A 15860-nucleotide genomic window follows, 5' to 3' on the forward strand; every position below is an offset into this window, starting at 1 on the left:
CCTCTGATTTTCTGTGGGCTATGGGGGGGTATCACTGTGCCTGTGATTTTCTGTGGGCTATGGGGGGTCACTGCCTCTGATTTTCTGTGTGCTATGGGGGGGTTGTCACTGTGCCTCTGATTTTCTGTGGGCTATGGGGGTATCACTGTGCCTTTGATTTTCTGTGGGCTATGGGGGTGTCACCGTGCCTCTGATTTTCTGTGTGCTATGGGGGGTATCACTGTGCATCTGATTTTCTGTGGGCTATGGGGGGGGGTATCACTGTCCCTCTGATTTTCTGTGGGCTATGGGGGGGGGGGGTATCACTGTCCCTCTGATTTTCTGTGGGCTATGGGGGGGTATCACTGTGCCTGTGATTTTCTGTGGGCTATGGGGGGTCACTGCCTCTGATTTTCTGTGTGCTATGGGGGGGTTGTCACTGTGCCTCTGATTTTCTGTGGGCTATGGGGGGTATCACTGTGCCTTTGATTTTCTGTGGGCTATGGGGGTGTCACCGTGCCTCTGATTTTCTGTGTGCTATGGGGGTATCACTGTGCATCTGATTTTCTGTGGGCTATGGGGGGGTATCACTGTGCCTCTGATTTGCTATGGGGGCTATCACTGTGCCTCTGATTTTCTGTGGGCTATGGGGGGGTATCACTGTGCCTGTGATTTTCTGTGGGCTATGGGGGGTCACTGCCTCTGATTTTCTGTGTGCTATGGGGGGGTTGTCACTGTGCCTCTGATTTTCTGTGGGCTATGGGGGGTATCACTGTGCCTTTGATTTTCTGTGGGCTATGGGGGTGTCACCGTGCCTCTGATTTTCTGTGTGCTATGGGGGGTATCACTGTGCCTCTGATTTTCTGTGGGCTATGGGGGGGTATCACTGTGTCTCTGATTTTCTGTGGGCTGTGGGGGGGGGTATCACTGTCCCTCTGATTTTCTGTGGGCTATGGGGGGTATCACTGTGCCTCTGATTTGCTATGGGGAGTACCACTGTGCCTCTGATTTGCTGTGGGCTATGAGGGGGTATCACTGTGCCTCTGATTTTCTGTGGGCTATGTGGGGGTATCACTGTGCCTCTGATTTGCTATGGGGGGTACCACTGTGCCTCTGATTTTCTGTGGGCTATAGGGGGGTATCACTGTGCCTCTGATTTTCTGTGGGGGTATCACTGTGCCTCTGATTTGCTATGGGGGGTATCACTGTGCCTCTGATTTTCTGTGGGCTATGGGTGTGTCACCGTGCCTCTGATTTTCTGTGTGCTATGGGGGGTATCACTGTGCATCTGATTTTCTGTGGGCTATGGGGGGGGTATCACTGTGCCTCTGATTTGCTATGGGGGCTATCACTGTGCCTCTGATTTTCTGTGGGCTATGGGGGGGTATCACTGTGCCTGTGATTTTCTGTGGGCTATGGGGGGTCACTGCCTCTGATTTTCTGTGTGCTATGGGGGGGTTGTCACTGTGCCTCTGATTTTCTGTGGGCTATGGGGGTATCACTGTGCCTTTGATTTTCTGTGGGCTATGGGGGTGTCACCGTGCCTCTGATTTTCTGTGTGCTATGGGGGGTATCACTGTGCATCTGATTTTCTGTGGGCTATGGGGGGGGGTATCACTGTCCCTCTGATTTTCTGTGGGCTATGGGGGGGGGTATCACTGTCCCTCTGATTTTCTGTGGGCTATGGGGGGGTATCACTGTGCCTGTGATTTTCTGTGGGCTATGGGGGTCACTGCCTCTGATTTTCTGTGTGCTATGGGGGGGTTGTCACTGTGCCTCTGATTTTCTGTGGGCTATGGGGGTATCACTGTGCCTTTGATTTTCTGTGGGCTATGGGGGTGTCACCGTGCCTCTGATTTTCTGTGTGCTATGGGGGGTATCACTGTGCATCTGATTTTCTGTGGGCTATGGGGGGGTATCACTGTGCCTCTGATTTGCTATGGGGGCTATCACTGTGCCTCTGATTTTCTGTGGGCTATGGGGGTGTCACCGTGCCTCTGATTTTCTGTGTGCTATGGGGGGTATCACTGTGCATCTGATTTTCTGTGGGCTATGGGGGGGGGTATCACTGTGCCTCTGATTTGCTATGGGGGCTATCACTGTGCCTCTGATTTTCTGTGGGCTATGGGGGGGTATCACTGTGCCTGTGATTTTCTGTGGGCTATGGGGGGTCACTGCCTCTGATTTTCTGTGTGCTATGGGGGGGTTGTCACTGTGCCTCTGATTTTCTGTGGGCTATGGGGGGTATCACTGTGCCTTTGATTTTCTGTGGGCTATGGGGGTGTCACCGTGCCTCTGATTTTCTGTGTGCTATGGGGGGTATCACTGTGCATCTGATTTTCTGTGGGCTATGGGGGGGGGTATCACTGTCCCTCTGATTTTCTGTGGGCTATGGGGGGGGGGTATCACTGTCCCTCTGATTTTCTGTGGGCTATGGGGGGGTATCACTGTGCCTGTGATTTTCTGTGGGCTATGGGGGGTCACTGCCTCTGATTTTCTGTGTGCTATGGGGGGGTTGTCACTGTGCCTCTGATTTTCTGTGGGCTATGGGGGGTATCACTGTGCCTTTGATTTTCTGTGGGCTATGGGGGTGTCACCGTGCCTCTGATTTTCTGTGTGCTATGGGGGGTATCACTGTGCATCTGATTTTCTGTGGGCTATGGGGGGGTATCACTGTGCCTCTGATTTGCTATGGGGGCTATCACTGTGCCTCTGATTTTCTGTGGGCTATGGGGGGGTATCACTGTGCCTGTGATTTTCTGTGGGCTATGGGGGGTCACTGCCTCTGATTTTCTGTGTGCTATGGGGGGGTTGTCACTGTGCCTCTGATTTTCTGTGGGCTATGGGGGGTATCACTGTGCCTTTGATTTTCTGTGGGCTATGGGGGTGTCACCGTGCCTCTGATTTTCTGTGTGCTATGGGGGGTATCACTGTGCCTCTGATTTTCTGTGGGCTATGGGGGGGTATCACTGTGTCTCTGATTTTCTGTGGGCTGTGGGGGGGGGTATCACTGTCCCTCTGATTTTCTGTGGGCTATGGGGGGGGTATCACTGTCCCTCTGATTTTCTGTGGGCTATGGGGGGGGGGGGTATCACTGTCCCTCTGATTTTCTGTGGGCTATGGGGGGGGTATCACTGTGCCTCTGATTTTCTGTGGGCTATGGAGGGTATTACTATGCCTCTGATTTGCTATAGGGAGTGTCAATGTGCCTCTGATTTTCTGTGGGCTAAGGGGGGGATATCACTGTGCCTCTGATTTTCTGTGGGCTATGGGGGGGGTTCACTGTGCCTCTGATTTTCTGTGGGCTATGGGGGGTATCACTGTGCCTCTTTGATTTTCGGTGGTCTATGTGGGGGTATCACTGTGCCTCTGATTTGCTGTGGGCTATGGGGGGGTATCACTGTGCCTCTGGTTTTCTGTGGGCTATGTGGGGGTATCACTGTGCCTCTGATTTTCTGTGGGCTATGGGGGTATCACTGTGTCTCTGATTTTCTGTGGGCTATGGGGGGTATCACTGTGCCTCTGATTTTCTGTGGGCTATGGGGGTATTACTGTGCCTCTGATTTGCTTTGGGGGGTATCACTGTGCCTCTGATCTTGTGTGGGTTATAGGGGGGTATCACTGTGCCTCTGATTTTCTGTGGGCTATGGGGGGGTATCACTGTGCCTCTGATTTGCTATGGGGGGTACCACTGTGCCTCTGATTTTCTGTGGGCTATGGGGGGTTTCACTGTGCCTCTGATTTTCTGTGGGCTATGGCGGGTATCACTGTGCCTCTGATTTGCTATGGGGGGTACCACTGTGCCTCTGATTTTCTGTGGGCTATGGGGGGCTTCACTGTACCTCTGATTTTCTGTGGGCTATGGGGGGTATCACTGTGCCTCTCATTTTCTGTGGGCTATGGGGGGTATCACTGTCCCTCTGGTTTTCTGTGGGCTATGGGGGGGGTATCACTGTGCCTCTGATTTTCTATGGGCTATGGGGGTATCACTGTGCCTCTTATTTTCTATGGGCTATGGGGGGTATCACTGTGCCTCTTATTTGCTATGGGGAGTATCACTGTGCCTCTGATCTTCTGTGGGCTATAGGGGGGTATCACTGTGCCTCTGATTTTCTGTGGGCTATGGGGGGGTATCACTGTGCCTCTGATTTGCTATGGGGAGTACCACTGTGCCTCTGATTTGCTGTGGGCTATGAGGGGGTATCACTGTGCCTCTGATTTTCTGTGGGCTATGTGGGGGTATCACTGTGCCTCTGATTTGCTATGGGGGGTACCACTGTGCCTCTGATTTTCTGTGGGCTATAGGGGGGTATCACTGTGCCTCTGATTTTCTGTGGGGGTATCACTGTGCCTCTGATTTGCTATGGGGGGTATCACTGTGCCTCTGATTTTCTGTGGGCTATGGGTGTGTCACCGTGCCTCTGATTTTCTGTGTGCTATGGGGGGTATCACTGTGCATCTGATTTTCTGTGGGCTATGGGGGGGTATCACTGTGCCTCTGATTTGCTATGGGGGCTATCACTGTGCCTCTGATTTTCTGTGGGCTATGGGGGGGTATCACTGTGCCTGTGATTTTCTGTGGGCTATGGGGGGTCACTGCCTCTGATTTTCTGTGTGCTATGGGGGGTTGTCACTGTGCCTCTGATTTTCTGTGGGCTATGGGGGGTATCACTGTGCCTTTGATTTTCTGTGGGCTATGGGGGTGTCACCGTGCCTCTGATTTTCTGTGTGCTATGGGGGGTATCACTGTGCATCTGATTTTCTGTGGGCTATGGGGGGGGTATCACTGTCCCTCTGATTTTCTGTGGGCTATGGGGGGGGGTATCACTGTCCCTCTGATTTTCTGTGGGCTATGGGGGGGTATCTCTGTGCCTGTGATTTTCTGTGGGCTATGGGGGGTCACTGCCTCTGATTTTCTGTGTGCTATGGGGGGTTGTCACTGTGCCTCTGATTTTCTGTGGGCTATGGGGGTATCACTGTGCCTTTGATTTTCTGTGGGCTATGGGGGTGTCACCGTGCCTCTGATTTTCTGTGTGCTATGGGGGGTATCACTGTGCATCTGATTTTCTGTGGGCTATGGGGGGGTATCACTGTGCCTCTGATTTGCTATGGGGGCTATCACTGTGCCTCTGATTTTCTGTGGGCTATGGGGGTGTCACCGTGCCTCTGATTTTCTGTGTGCTATGGGGGGTATCACTGTGCATCTGATTTTCTGTGGGCTATGGGGGGGTATCACTGTGCCTCTGATTTGCTATGGGGGCTATCACTGTGCCTCTGATTTTCTGTGGGCTATGGGGGGGTATCACTGTGCCTGTGATTTTCTGTGGGCTATGGGGGGTCACTGCCTCTGATTTTCTGTGTGCTATGGGGGGTTGTCACTGTGGCCTCTGATTTTCTGTGGGCTATGGGGGGTATCACTGTGCCTTTGATTTTCTGTGGGCTATGGGGGTGTCACCGTGCCTCTGATTTTCTGTGTGCTATGGGGGTATCACTGTGCATCTGATTTTCTGTGGGCTATGGGGGGGGTATCACTGTCCCTCTGATTTTCTGTGGGCTATGGGGGGGGTATCACTGTCCCTCTGATTTTCTGTGGGCCTATGGGGGGGTATCACTGTGCCTGTGATTTTCTGTGGGCTATGGGGGGTCACTGCCTCTGATTTTCTGTGTGCTATGGGGGGGTTGTCACTGTGCCTCTGATTTTCTGTGGGCTATGGGGGGTATCACTGTGCCTTTGATTTTCTGTGGGCTATGGGGGTGTCACCGTGCCTCTGATTTTCTGTGTGCTATGGGGGGTATCACTGTGCATCTGATTTTCTGTGGGCTATGGGGGGGTATCACTGTGCCTCTGATTTGCTATGGGGGCTATCACTGTGCCTCTGATTTTCTGTGGGCTATGGGGGGGGTATCACTGTGTCTCTGATTTTCTGTGGGCTGTGGGGGGGGTATCACTGTCCCTCTGATTTTCTGTGGGCTATGGGGGGGGTATCACTGTCCCTCTGATTTTCTGTGGGCTATGGGGGGGTATCACTGTGCCTGTGATTTTCTGTGGGCTATGGGGGGTCACTGCCTCTGATTTTCTGTGTGCTATGGGGGGGTTGTCACTGTGCCTCTGATTTTCTGTGGGCTATGGGGGGTATCACTGTGCCTTTGATTTTCTGTGGGCTATGGGGGTGTCACCGTGCCTCTGATTTTCTGTGGGCTATGGCGGGTATCACTGTGCCTCTGATTTTCTGTGGGCTATGGAGGGTATTACTATGCCTCTGATTTGCTATAGGGAGTATCACTGTGCCTCTGATTTTCTGTGGGCTAAGGGGGGGGATATCACTGTGCCTCTGATTTTCTGTGGGCTATGGGGGGGGGTTCACTGTGCCTCTGATTTTCTGTGGGCTATGGGGGGGTATCACTGTGCCTCTTTGATTTTCGGTGGGCTATGTGGGGGTATCACTGTGCTCTGATTTGCTGTGGGCTATGGGGGGTATCACTGTGCCTCTGGTTTTCTGTGGGCTATGTGGGGGTATCACTGTGCCTCTGATTTTCTGTGGGCTATGGGGTATCACTGTGTCTCTGATTTTCTGTGGGCTATGGGGGGTATCACTGTGCCTCTGATTTTCTGTGGGCTATGGGGGTATTACTGGCTCTGATTTGCTTTGGGGGTATCACTGTGCCTCTGATCTTGTGTGGGTTATAGGGGGGTATCACTGTGCCTCTGATTTTCTGTGGGCTATGGGGGGGTATCACTGGTGCCTCTGATTTGCTATGGGGTACCACTTGTGCCTCTGATTTTCTGTGGGCTATGGGGGGTTTCACTGTGCCTCTGATGTTCTGTGGGCTATGGCGGGTATCACTGTGCCTCTGATTTGCTATGGGGGTACCACTGTGCCTCTGATTTTCTGTGGGCTATGGGGGGCTTCACTGTACCTCTGATTTTCTGTGGGCTATGGGGGGGTATCACTGTGCCTCTCATTTTCTGTGGGCTATGGGGGGTATCACTGTCCCTCTGGTTTTCTGTGGGCTATGGGGGGGGTATCACTGTGCCTCTGATTTTCTATGGGCTATGGGGGGTATCACTGTGCCTCTTATTTTCTATGGGCTATGGGGGGTATTACTAATGCCTCTGATTTGCTATGGGGAGTATCACTGTGCCTCTGATCTTCTGTGGGCTATAGGGGGGTATCACTGTGCCTCTGATTTTCTGTGGGCTATGGGGGGGTATCACTGTGCCTCTGATTTGCTATGGGGAGTACCACTGTGCCTCTGATTTGCTGTGGGCTATGAGGGGGTATCACTGTGCCTCTGATTTTCTGTGGGCTATGTGGGGGTATCACTGTGCCTCTGATTTGCTATGGGGGGTACCACTGTGCTCTGATTTTCTGTGGGCTATAGGGGGGTATCACTGTGCCTCTGATTTTCTGTGGGGGTATCACTGTGCCTCTGATTTGCTATGGGGGGTATCACTGTGCTCTGATTTTTCTGTGGGCTATGGGGGGGTATCACTGTGCCTCTGATTTGCTATGGGGAGTACCACTGTGCCTCTGATTTGCTGTGGGCTATGTGGGGGTATCACTGTGCCTCTGATTTGCTATGGGGGGTACCACTGTGCCTCTGATTTTCTGTGGGCTATAGGGGGGTATCACTGTGCCTCTGATTTTCTGTGGGCTATGTGGGGGGTATCACTGTGCCTCTGATTTGCTATGGGGGGGTACCACTGTGCCTCTGATTTTCTGTGGGCTATGGGGGGGTATCACTGTGCCTCTGATTTGCTATGGGGGGTACCACTGTGCCTCTGATTTTCTGTGGGCTATGGGGGGCTTTCACTGTGCCTCTGATTTTCTGTGGGCTATGGGGGGGGGGGTATCACTGTGCCTCCTTTATTTTCTGGGGTGTATCACTGTGCCTCTGATTTTCTGTGGGCTATGGGGGGGTATCACTGTGCCTCTAGTTTGCTATGGGGGGTACCACTGTGCCTCTGATTTTCTGTGGGCTATAGGGGGGTATCACTGTGCCTCTGATTTTCTGTGGGCTATGTGGGGGTATCACTGTGCCTCTGATTTGCTATGGGGGTACCACTGTGCCTCTGATTTTCTGTGGGCTATAGGGGGGTATCACTGTGCCTCTGATTTTCTGTGGGCTATGGGGGGTATCACTGTGCCTCTGATTTGCTATGGGGGGTACCACTGTGCCTCTGATTTTCTGTGGGCTATGGGGGGCTTTCACTGTGCCTCTGATTTTCTGTGGGCTATGGGGGGTATCACTGTGCCTCCTTTATTTTCTGGGGTGTATCACTGTGCCTCTGATTTTCTGTGGGCTATGGGGGGGTATCACTGTGCCTCTGATTTGCTATCGGAGTACCACTGTGCCTCTGATTTTCTGTGGGCTATGGGGGGGTATCACTGTGTCTCTGATTTTCTGTGGGCTGTGGGGGGGGGTATCACTGTCCCTCTGATTTTCTGTGGGCTATGGGGGGGGTATCACTGTCCCTCTGATTTTCTGTGGGCTATGGGGGGGGGGTATCACTGTGCCTCTGATTTTCTGTGGGCTATGGCGGGTATCACTGTGCCTCTGATTTTCTGTGGGCTATGGGGGGGTATCACTGTGCCTCTGATTTGCTATGGGGAGTACCACTGTGCCTCTGATTTGCTGTGGGCTATGAGGGGGTATCACTGTGCATCTGATTTTCTGTGGGCTATGTGGGGGTATCACTGTGCCTCTGATTTGCTATGGGGGGTACCACTGTGCCTCTGATTTTCTGTGGGCTATAGGGGGGTATCACTGTGCCTCTGATTTTCTGTGGGGGTATCACTGTGCCTCTGATTTGCTATGGGGGGTATCACTGTGCCTCTGATTTTCTGTGGGCTATGGGGGTGTCACCGTGCCTCTGATTTTCTGTGTGCTATGGGGGGTATCACTGTGCATCTGATTTTCTGTGGGCTATGGGGGGGGGGGTATCACTGTGCCTCTGATTTGCTATGGGGGCTATCACTGTGCCTCTGATTTTCTGTGGGCTATGGGGGGGTATCACTGTGCCTGTGATTTTCTGTGGGCTATGGGGGGTCACTGCCTCTGATTTTCTGTGTGCTATGGGGGGGGTTGTCACTGTGCCTCTGATTTTCTGTGGGCTATGGGGGTATCACTGTGCCTTTGATTTTCTGTGGGCTACGGGGGTGTCACCGTGCCTCTGATTTTCTGTGTGCTATGGGGGGTATCACTGTGCATCTGATTTTCTGTGGGCTATGGGGGGGGTATCACTGTGCCTCTGATTTGCTATGGGGGCTATCACTGTGCCTCTGATTTTCTGTGGGCTATGGGGGGGGTATCACTGTGCCTGTGATTTCTGTGGGCTATGGGGGGTCACTGCCTCTGATTTTCTGTGTGCTATGGGGGGGTTGTCACTGTGCCTCTGATTTCTGTGGGCTATGGGGGGTATCACTGTGCCTTTGATTTTCTGTGGGCTATGGGGGTGTCACCGTGCCTCTGATTTTCTGTGTGCTATGGGGGGTATCACTGTGCATCTGATTTTCTGTGGGCTATGGGGGGGGGGGTATCACTGTGCCTCTGATTTGCTATGGGGGCTATCACTGTGCCTCTGATTTTCTGTGGGCTATGGGGGGGTATCACTGTGTCTCTGATTTTCTGTGGGCTGTGGGGGGGGGTATCACTGTCCCTCTGATTTTCTGTGGGCTCTGGGGGGGGTATCACTGTCCCTCTGATTTTCTGTGGGCTATGGGGGGGGTATCACTGTGCCTCTGATTTCTGTGGGCTATGGCGGGTATCACTGTGCCTCTGATTTTCTGTGGGCTATGGAGGGTATTATTATGCCTCTGATTTGCTATAGGGAGTATCACTGTGCCTCTGATTTTCTGTGGGCTAAGGGGGGGGATATCACTGTGCCTCTGATTTTCTGTGGGCTATGGGGGGGGGTTCACTGTGCCTCTGATTTTCTGTGGGCTATGGGGGGTATCACTGTGCCTCTTTGATTTTCGGTGGGCTATGTGGGGGTATCACTGTGCCTCTGATTTGCTGTGGGCTATGGGGGGTATCACTGTGCCTCTGGTTTTCTGTGGGCTATGTGGGGGTATCACTGTGCCTCTGATTTTCTGTGGGCTATGGGGGTATCACTGTGTCTCTGATTTTCTGTGGGCTATGGGGGGTATCACTGTGCCTCTGATTTTCTGTGGGCTATGGGGGTATTACTGTGCCTCTGATTTGCTTTGGGGGGTATCACTGTGCCTCTGATCTTGTGTGGGTTATAGGGGGGTATCACTGTGCCTCTGATTTTCTGTGGGCTATGGGGGGGTATCACTGTGCCTCTGATTTGCTATGGGGGGTACCACTGTGCCTCTGATTTTCTGTGGGCTATGGGGGGTTTCACTGTGCCTCTGATTTTCTGTGGGCTATGGCGGGTATCACTGTGCCTCTGATTTGCTATGGGGGGTACCACTGTGCCTCTGATTTTCTGTGGGCTATGGGGGGCTTCACTGTACCTCTGATTTTCTGTGGGCTATGGGGGTATCACTGTGCCTCTCATTTTCTGTGGGCTATGGGGGGTATCACTGTCCCTCTGGTTTTCTGTGGGCTATGGGGGGGGGGTATCACTGTGCCTCTGATTTTCTATGGGCTATGGGGGGTATCACTGTGCCTCTTATTTTCTATGGGCTATGGGGGGTATTACTATGCCTCTGATTTGCTATGGGGAGTATCACTGTGCCTCTGATCTTCTGTGGGCTATAGGGGGGTATCACTGTGCCTCTGATTTTCTGTGGGCTATGGGGGGGTATCACTGTGCCTCTGATTTGCTATGGGGAGTACCACTGTGCCTCTGATTTGCTGTGGGCTATGAGGGGGTATCACTGTGCCTCTGATTTTCTGTGGGCTATGTGGGGGTACCACTGTGCCTCTGATTTTCTGTGGGCTATAGGGGGGTATCACTGTGCCTCTGATTTTCTGTGGGCTATGGAGGGTATTATTATGCCTCTGATTTGCTATAGGGAGTATCACTGTGCCTCTGATTTTCTGTGGGCTAAGGGGGGGGATATCACTGTGCCTCTGATTTTCTGTGGGCTATGGGGGGGGGTTCACTGTGCCTCTGATTTTCTGTGGGCTATGGGGGGGTATCACTGTGCCTCTTTGATTTTCGGTGGGCTATGTGGGGGTATCACTGTGCCTCTGATTTGCTGTGGGCTATGGGGGGTATCACTGTGCCTCTGGTTTTCTGTGGGCTATGTGGGGGTATCACTGTGCCTCTGATTTTCTGTGGGCTATGGGGGTTTCACTGTGTCTCTGATTTTCTGTGGGCTATGGGGGGTATCACTGTGCCTCTGATTTTCTGTGGGCTATGGGGGGGTATCACTGTGCCTCTGATTTGCTATGGGGAGTACCACTGTGCCTCTGATTTGCTGTGGGCTATGAGGGGGTATCACTGTGCCTCTGATTTTCTGTGGGCTATGTGGGGGTATCACTGTGACTCTGATTTGCTATGGGGGGTACCACTGTGCCTCTGATTTTCTGTGGGCTATAGGGGGGTATCACTGTGCCTCTGATTTTCTGTGGGCTATGGAGGGTATTATTATGCCTCTGATTTGCTATAGGGAGTATCACTGTGCCTCTGATTTTCTGTGGGCTAAGGGGGGGGATATCACTGTGCCTCTGATTTTCTGTGGGCTATGGGGGGGGGTTCACTGTGCCTCTGATTTTCTGTGGGCTATGGGGGGGTATCACTGTGCCTCTTTGATTTTCGGTGGGCTATGTGGGGGTATCACTGTGCCTCTGATTTGCTGTGGGCTATGGGGGGTATCACTGTGCCTCTGGTTTTCTGTGGGCTATGTGGGGGTATCACTGTGCCTCTGATTTTCTGTGGGCTATGGGGGTATCACTGTGTCTCTGATTTTCTGTGGGCTATGGGGGGTATCACTGTGCCTCTGATTTTCTGTTGGCTATGGGGGTATTACTGTGCCTCTGATTTGCTTTGGGGGGTATCACTGTGCCTCTGATCTTGTGTGGGTTATAGGGGGGTATCACTGTGCCTCTGATTTTCTGTGGGCTATGGGGGGGTATCACTGTGCCTCTGATTTGCTATGGGGGGTACCACTGTGCCTCTGATTTTCTGTGGGCTATGGGGGGTTTCACTGTGCCTCTGATTTTCTGTGGGCTATGGCGGGTATCACTGTGCCTCTGATTTGCTATGGGGGGTACCACTGTGCCTCTGATTTTCTGTGGGCTATGGGGGGCTTCACTGTACCTCTGATTTTCTGTGGGCTATGGGGGGTATCACTGTGCCTCTCATTTTCTGTGGGCTATGGGGGGTATCACTGTCCCTCTGGTTTTCTGTGGGCTATGGGGGGGGGGTATCACTGTGCCTCTGATTTTCTATGGGCTATGGGGGGTATCACTGTGCCTCTTATTTTCTATGGGCTATGGGGGGTATTACTATGCCTCTGATTTGCTATGGGGAGTATCACTGTGCCTCTGATCTTCTGTGGGCTATAGGGGGGTATCACTGTGCCTCTGATTTTCTGTGGGCTATGGGGGGGTATCACTGTGCCTCTGATTTGCTATGGGGAGTACCACTGTGCCTCTGATTTGCTGTGGGCTATGAGGGGGTATCACTGTGCCTCTGATTTTCTGTGGGCTATGTGGGGGTATCACTGTGCCTCTGATTTGCTATGGGGGGTACCACTGTGCCTCTGATTTTCTGTGGGCTATAGGGGGGTATCACTGTGCCTCTGATTTTCTGTGGGGGTATCACTGTGCCTCTGATTTGCTATGGGGGGTATCACTGTGCCTCTGATTTTCTGTGGGCTATGGGGGGGTATCACTGTGCCTCTGATTTGCTATGGGGAGTACCACTGTGCCTCTGATTTGCTGTGGGCTATGTGGGGGTATCACTGTGCCTCTGATTTGCTATGGGGGGTACCACTGTGCCTCTGATTTTCTGTGGGCTATAGGGGGTATCACTGTGCCTCTGATTTTCTGTGGGCTATGTGGGGGTATCACTGTGCCTCTGATTTGCTATGGGGGGTACCACTGTGCCTCTGATTTTCTATGGGCTATGGGGGGGTATCACTGTGCCTCTGATTTGCTATGGGGGGTACCACTGTGCCTCTGATTTTCTGTGGGCTATGGGGGGCTTTCACTGTGCCTCTGATTTTCTGTCGGCTATGGGGGGGGTATCACTGTGCCTCCTTTATTTTCTGGGGTGTATCACTGTGCCTCTGATTTTCTGTGGGCTATGGGGGGGGTATCACTGTGCCTCTGATTTGCTATGGGGAGTAGCACTGTGCCTCTGATTTGCTGTGGGCTATGAGAGGGTATCACTGTGCCTCTGATTTTCTGTGGGCTATGTGGGGGTATCACTGTGCCTCTAGTTTGCTATGGGGGGTACCACTGTGCCTCTGATTTTCTGTGGGCTATAGGGGGGTATCACTGTGCCTCTGATTTTCTGTGGGCTATGTGGGGGTATCACTGTGCCTCTGATTTGCTATGGGGGTACCACTGTGCCTCTGATTTTCTGTGGGCTATAGGGGGGTATCACTGTGCCTCTGATTTTCTGTGGGCTATGGGGGGTATCACTGTGCCTCTGATTTGCTATGGGGGGTACCACTGTGCCTCTGATTTTCTGTGGGCTATGGGGGGCTTTCACTGTGCCTCTGATTTTCTGTGGGCTATGGGGGGGTATCACTGTGCCTCCTTTATTTTCTGGGGTGTATCACTGTGCCTCTGATTTTCTGTGGGCTATGGGGGGGTATCACTGTGCCTCTGATTTTCTATCGGGAGTACCACTGTGCCTCTGATTTTCTGTGGGCTATGGGGGGGGGTTCACTGTGCCTCTGATTTTCTGTGGGCTATGGGGGGGTATCACTGTGCTTCCTTTATTTTCTGTGGGCTGGGGGGTATCACTGTGCCTCTGATTTGCTATGGGGGTTTCACTGTGCCTCTGATTTTTTTTGCAGGGGGGCCTGGGGCACTTTAGTTACACTACTGAGTTTAAACATACATGTTTAGCAGGCTTCACCTTAGTGCATAACATAGTGAGGTTCCATAAGTACTTTGCAGCTTTGGATGGATCTATTATTTGGAATCATTGGGACCTGGTGTTTTACAGATAAAAAAATGTTTATAATAAATTTAGATCACCTTACTTTAAAAAACTGAGAACACTTGAATAGTCAAAACTTAATCACTTAAAAATCATGAAAAACAACTCGAACACAGTAACAGTCACATTTTACTCTTTACATGAATAGGCTAGAAATAGGAATTTTAAAATTGCTTGGTTTTTCTAAATATCTCTCCCATTGACTTTGTATAGAAACTCACCAGCTTTAAGATGCTAAATGCAATTATTCAAGCAAATATTCAATATCTAATTTTTTTTACATTTTCAGTAAACATTTAGGAGCAGATTTATCAAAATGTGAGTGTAGAGTTTAATAAATAAAATCTCACCTCATTTTATTCATTCCTATGGGATTTTTAGAAACAGTAATGTAACTAGCATGGGGCAGGCCCAGGTGTGGGACATGAAGCCAGACCACTCCCCCCCCCTCCGTACATGATTTTCTGGCTGGAATCAGCAGTGCGTGAGCTGCTGGGGGGTGCAAGCCCTGGTCCAATCGCACCCCCTGCTCCCCCGTTAGTTCTGTCACTGTTTAGAACCTTATATATCAAATGGTTAGTTATAACTTTCACCCATAAATAAAACAATTCTAAGAATGAATAGAATGTGGGTGAGATTTTATATATTAAACTCTAAACTCACATTTTGATAAATCCTTCTTAGTTTGGATGTTGATAAATCTTCCCCATAAAGTTTAATATAGTTACATAGTTAAATTGGGTTGAAAAAAAACAAAGTCCATCAAGTTCAACCCCTCCAAATGAAAACCCAGCATCCATACACATACCCCTCCCTACTTTTAATTAAATTCTATATACCCATACCTATACTAACTATAGAGCTTAGTATCACAATAGCCTTTGATATTATGTCTGTCCAAGAAATCATCCAAGCCATTCTTAAAGGCATTAACTGATTCAGCCATCACAACATCACCCGGCAGTGCATTCCACAACCTCACTGTCCTGACTGTGAAGAACCCCCTACGTTGCTTCAAATGAAAGTTCTTTTGGTGGCCTCTAGTACGGTGATCCACTTTATGGGTAAAAAGGTCCCCTGCTATTTGTCTATAATGTCCTCTAATGTACTTGTAAAGTGTAATCATGTCCCCTCGCAAGCGCCTTTTTTCCAGAGAAAACAACCCCAACCTTGACAGTCTACCCACATAATTTAAGTCTTCCATCCCCCTAACCAATTTAGTTGCACGTCTTTGCACTCTCTCCAGCTCATTTATATCCCTCTTAAGGACTGGAGTCCAAAACTGCACTGCATACTCTAGATGAGGCCTTACCAGGGACCTATAAAGAGGCATAATTATGTTTTCATCTCTTGAGTTAATGCCCTTTTTTATGCAAGACAGAACTTTATTTGCTTTAGTAGCCACAGAATGACACTGAATTAGACAACGTGTTATCTACAAAGACCCCTAGATCCTTCTCATTTAAGGAAACTCCCAACACACTGCCATTTAGTGTATAACTTGCATTTATATTATTTTTGCCAAATTGCATAACCTTGCATTTATCAACATTGAACCTCATTTTCCAGTTTGCTGCCCAGTTTTCAAATTTAGACAAATCACTCTGCAAAGTGGCAGCATCCTGCATGGAACCTATAGTTCTGAACAATTTAGTATCATCTGCAAAAATAGAAACAGTAGTTTCAATGCCCACCTCCAGGTCAGTAATAAACAAGTTGAAAAGCAAGGGACCTAGTACAGAGCCCTGTGGTACTCCACTAACAACACTGGTAAAATTAGAAAATGTTC

Source organism: Xenopus laevis, chromosome 6S (assembly GCF_017654675.1).
Source record: "Xenopus laevis strain J_2021 chromosome 6S, Xenopus_laevis_v10.1, whole genome shotgun sequence".
NCBI lineage: Eukaryota > Metazoa > Chordata > Amphibia > Anura > Pipidae > Xenopus > Xenopus laevis.